Here is a 6,000-nt window from a genome sequence, read left to right as displayed (position 1 = left end):
TGGAGACCCGGTTCTAAGCTGTAAAGCATGCCGCACTGAACGAGGGAGTAATCATCAGCACGTGATTGCCAAGCGTTCATAACGTCTTGGTTTTCTGGGATTGGTGCTTTACCTAGCGGTGCTTCTAGGACATAATCTTTCTTGGCTACTATGAGGATGATCCTCAGGTTCCGGACCCAGTCCGTATAGTTGCTCCCATCATCTTTCAGCTTGGTTTTCTCTAGGAACGCGTTGAAATTGAGGACAACGTTGGCCATTAGATCTACAAGGCATAGTGTAAAGATTTTAGACTAAGTTCATGATAATTAAGTTCATATAATCAAATTATTTAATGAACTCCCACTCAGATAGACATCCCTCTAGTCATCTAAGTGAAACATGATCCGAGTTAACTAGGCCGTGTCCGATCATCACGTGAGACGGACTAGTCAAGATCGGTGAACATCTCCATGTTGATCGTATCTTCTCTACGACTCATGCTCGACCTTTCGGTCCTCCGTGTTCCGAGGCCATGTCTGTACATGCTAGGCTCGTCAAGTCAACCTAAGTGTATTGTGTGTGTTCCGAGGCCATGTCTGTACATGCTAGGCTCGTCAACACCCGTTGTATGCGAACGTTAGAATCTATCACACCCGATCATCACGTGGTGCTTCGAAACAACGAACCTTCGCAACGGTGCACAGTTAGGGTGAACACTTTCTTGAAATTATCATAAGGGATCATCTTACTTACTACCGTAGTTCTAAGCAAATAAGATGCAAAAACATGATAAACATCACATGCAATCAAATGGTGACATGATATGGCCAATATCATCATGCTCCTTTGATCTCCATCTTCGGGGCACCATGATCATCTTCGTCACCGGCATGACACCATGATCTCCATCATCATGATCTCCATCATTGTGTCTTCATGAAGTCGTCACGCCAACGATTACTTCTACTTCTATGGCTAACGCGTTTAGCAACAAAGTAAAGTAATTTACATGGCGTTTATTCAATGACACGCAGGTCATGGAAAATAATAAAGACAACTCCTATGGCTCCTGCCGGTTGTCATACTCATCGACATGCAAGTCGTGATTCCTATTACAAGAATATGATCAATCTCATACATCACATATATCATTCATCACATCTTCTGGCCATATCATATCACATAACACATGCTGCGAAAACAAGTTAGACGTCCTCTAATTGTTGTTGCAAGTTTTTACGTGGTTTGTAGGTTTCTAGCAAGAACGTTTCTTACCTACGTATGACCACAACGTGATTTGCCAATTTCTATTTACCCTTCATAAGGACCCTTTTCATCGAATCCGTTCCGACTAAAGTAGGAGAGACAGACACCCGCTAGCCACCTTATGCAACTAGTGCATGTCAGTCGGTGGAACCTGTCTCACGTAAGCGTACGTGTAAGGTCGGTCCGGGCCGCTTCATCCTACAATGCCGCCGAAACAAGAAACGACTAGTAGCGGCAAGAAGAATTGGCAACATCAACGCCCACAACTTCATTGTGTTCTACTCGTGCATAGTAACTACGCATAGGCCTGGCTCATGATGCCACTGTTGGGAATCGTAGCATAATTTTAAAATTTTCCTACGCTCACCAAGATGCATCTATGGAGTATACTAGCAACGAGGGGAAAGGAGTGCATCTACATACCCTTGTAGATCGCGAGCGGAAGCGTTCCAATGAACGTGGATGACGGAGTCGTACTCGCCGTGATCCAAATCACCGATGACCGAGTGCCGAACGGACGGCACCTCCGCGTTCAACACACGTATGGTGCAGCGACGTCTCCTCTTCTTGATCCAGCAAGGGGGAAGGAGAGGTTGATGGAGATCCAGCAGCACGACGGCGTGGTGGTGGATGTAGCGCGATGCCGGCAGGGCTTCGCCGAGCATATACGAGAGAGAGAGGTGTTGCAGGGGGAGAGGGAGGCACCCAAGGCTGTGATCTTGCTGCCCTCCCTCCCCCCCCCCCTTTATATAGGCCCCCTTGGGAGGGGGGCACCGGCCAAACCCATCTAGGGTGGGGGGCGGCGGCCAGGGGGGTGCCTTGCCCCCCAAGGCAAGTGGGAACCCCCCCACCCTAGGGTTCCCAACCCTAGGCGCATGGGGGGAGGCCCATGGGGGGGCGCCCAGCCCACTAGGGGCTGGTTCCCTTCCCACTTCAGCCCACGGGGCCCTCCGGGATAGGTGGCCCCACCCGGTGGACCCCCGGGACCCTTCCGGTGGTCCCGGTACAATACCGGTAACCCCCGAAACTTTCCCGGTGGCCGAAACTTGACTTCCTATATATAATTCTTTACCTCCGGACCATTCCGGAACTCCTCGTGACGTCCGGGATCTCATCCGGGACTCCGAACAACTTTCGGGTTTCCGCATACACATATCTCTACAACCCTAGCGTCACCAAACCTTAAGTGTGTAGACCCTACGGGTTCGGGAGACATGCAGACATGACCGAGACGCCTCTCCGGTCAATAACCAACAGCGGGATCTGGATACCCATGTTGGCTCCCACATGTTCCACGATGATCTCATCGGATGAACCACGATGTCGAGGATTCAATCAATCCCGTATACAATTCCCTTTGTCAATCGGTATGTTACTTGCCCGAGATTCGATCGTCGGTATCCCAATACCTTGTTCAATCTCGTTACCGGCAAGTCTCTTTACTCGTACCGCAATGCATGATCCCGTGACTAACGCCTTAGTCACATAGAGCTCAATATGATGATGCATTACCGAGTGGGCCCAGAGATACCTCTCCGTCATACGGAGTGACAAATCCCAGTCTCGATCCGTGCCAACCCAACAGATACTTTCGGAGATACCTGTAGTGCACCTTTATAGTCACCCAGTTACGTTGTGACGTTTGGCACACCCAAAGAACTCCTACGGTATCCGGGAGTTACACGATCTCATGGTCTAAGGAAAAGATACTTGACATTGGAAAAGCTTCTAGCAAACGAAACTACACGATCTTTTATGCTATGCTTAGGATTGGGTCTTGTCCATCACATCATTCTCCTAATGATGTGATCCCGTTATCAATGACATCCAATGTCCATAGTCAGGAAACCATGACTATCCGTTGATCAACGAGCTAGTCAACTAGAGGCTTACTAGGGACACGTTGTGGTCTATGTATTCACACATGTATTACGATTTCCGGACAATACAATTATAGCATGAACAATAGACAATTACCATGAACAAAGAAATATAATAATAACCATTTATTATTGCCTCTAGGGCATATTTCCAACAATTCGGACTTCGGAAAGGTTCCGAGTGATTCGGGTATTTTTCGGAGTACCGGAGAGTTACGGGAATTCGTATTGGGCCTTAATGAGCCATACGGGAAAAGAGAGAAAAGCCCCAAAGGGTGGCCGCACCCCTCCCCATGGACTAGTCCGAATTGGACTAGGGAGGGGGGCGCCCCCTTCCTTCTTTCTCCTTCTCCCTTCCCTTCTCCTATTCCAACAAGGAAAGGAGGAGTCCTACTCCCGATGGGAGTAGGACTCCCCCCTTGGCGCGCCCTCCTCCTTGGCCGGTGGCCTCCCCCTTGCTCCTTTATATACGGGGGCAGGGGGCACCCCATAGACAACAATTGATCTATTGATCTCTTAGCCGTGTGCGGTGCCCCCCTCCACCATATTACACCTCGATAATATCGTAGCGGTGCTTAGGCGAAGCCCTGCGTCGGTAGAACATCATCATCGTCACCACACCGTCGTGCTGACGAAACTCTCCCTCAACACTCGGCTGGATCGGAGTTCGAGGGACGTCATCGAGCTGAACGTGTGCTGAACTCGGAGGTGCCGTACGTTCGGTACTTGATCGGTCGGATCGTGAAGACGTACGACTACATCAACCGTGTTGTGTTAACGCTTCCGCTTTCGGTCTACGAGGGTACGTGGACAACACTCTCCCCTCTCGTTGCTATGCATCACCATGATCTTGCGTGTGCGTAGGATTTTTTTTGAAATTACCACGTTCCCGAACAGGGCCTTAGTGGAGAAGAGGAGAGGCGGCCAGGGCAAGGGCCGCGCGCCCCTTCCCCCTAGTCCGAATAGGACAAGGAGAGGGGGGCGGCGCCCCCCCCCCTTTCCTTCTTCTCCTCCACCTCTTTCCCCCTCTTCTCCTAATCCAACAAGGAATAGGGAGGGAGTCCTACTCTCGGTGGGTGTAGGACTCCTCCTGGCACGCCCCCTCCTGGCCGGCCGCACCTCCCCCCTTGCTCCTTTATATATGGGGGCAGGGGGCACCCTAGAGACACAACAATTGATCGTTTGATCTTTTAGCCGTGTGCAGTGCCCCCTCCACCATAGTCCACCTCGATAATACTGTAGCGGTGCTTAGGCGAAGCCCTGCGTCGGTAGAACATCATCATCGTCACCACGCCGTCGTGCTGACGAAACTCTCCCTCAACACTCGGCTGGATCGGAGTTCGAGGGACGTCATCGGGCTGAACGTGTGCTGAACTCGGAGGTGCCGTGCGTTCGGTACTTGATCGGTCGGATCGTGAAGACGTACGACTACATCAACCGCGTTGTGCTAACGCTTCCACTTTTGGTCTACGAGGGTACGTAGACAACACTCTCCCCTCTCGTTGCTATGCATCACCATGATCTTGCGTGTGCGTAGGATTTTTTTTGAAATTACTACGTTCCCCAACAGTGGTATCAGAGCCTGGTTTTATGCGTTGATGTTATATGCATGAGTAGAACACAAGTGAGTTGTGGGCGATATAAGTCATACTGCTTACCAGCATGTCATACTTTGGTTCGGCGGTATTGTTGGATGAAGCGGCCCAGACCGACAATACGCGTACGCTTACGCGAGACTGGTTCTACCGACGTGCTTTGCACACAGGTAGCTGGCGGGTGTCAGTTTCTCCAACTTTAGTTGAACCGAGTGTGGCTACGCCCGGTCCTTGCGAAGGTTAAAACAGCACCAACTTGATAAATTATCGTTGTGGTTTTGATGCGTAGGTAAGAACGGTTCTTGCTAAGCCCGTAGCAGCCACATAAAATTTGCAACAACAAAGTAGAGGACATCTAACTTGTTTTTGCAGGGCATGTTGTGATGTGATATTGGTTCCTACATATTGGTTCCTACATATTCTACAAAGTAGAGGACCTGGATGCCCATATTGGTTCCTACATATTCTATGAAGATCTTTATCGGTCGAACCTTTATGACAACATACGTAATTCCCTTTGTCTGTCGGTATGTTACTTTGCCGAGATTCGATCTTCGGTATCTTCATACCCAGTTCAATCTCTTTACCGGCAAGTCTCTTTACTTGTTCCATAATACATCATCTCGTAACTAACTCCTTAGTCACTTTGCTTCCAAGCTTCTTGTGATGATGTATTACCGAGAGGGCCCAGAGATACCTCTCCGTTACACAGAGTGACAAATCCCAATCTCGATCTATGCCAACTCAACAGACACCTTCGGAGATACCTATAGAGCATCTTTATGATCATCCAGTTACGTTGTGACGTTTGATAGCACAGAAGGTATTCCTCCGGTATCTGGGAGTTGCATGATCTCATGGTCGAAGGAATATGCATTTGACATTTAGAAAGTTGTAGCAATAAACTGAATGATCATATGCTACGCTAACGGTTGGGTCTTGTCCATCACATCATTCTCCTAATGATGTGATCCCGTTATCAAGTGACAGCTCATGCCTATGGTTAGGAAACCTTAACCATCTTTGATCAAAGAGCTAGTCTAGTAGAGGCTTACTAGGGACACGGTAGTTGTTTATGTATTCACACATGTATTTAAGTTTCCGGTCAATACAATTCTAGCATGAATAATAAACCTTTATCATGAATAAGGAAATATAATAATAACAACTTTATTATTGCCTCTAGGGCATATTTCCATCACATACAACTATTGGTTTCCTATATGAGTCCACATATGCTCAACTAAATCATCTTGAAGTCGAATGTGGGTTACCCGATC

Source organism: Aegilops tauschii, chromosome 4, assembly GCF_002575655.3.
Source record: "Aegilops tauschii subsp. strangulata cultivar AL8/78 chromosome 4, Aet v6.0, whole genome shotgun sequence".
NCBI lineage: Eukaryota > Viridiplantae > Streptophyta > Magnoliopsida > Poales > Poaceae > Aegilops > Aegilops tauschii.
The sequence above is the reverse complement of the archived record's forward strand: the minus strand, read 5'-3'. Positions refer to the sequence as shown.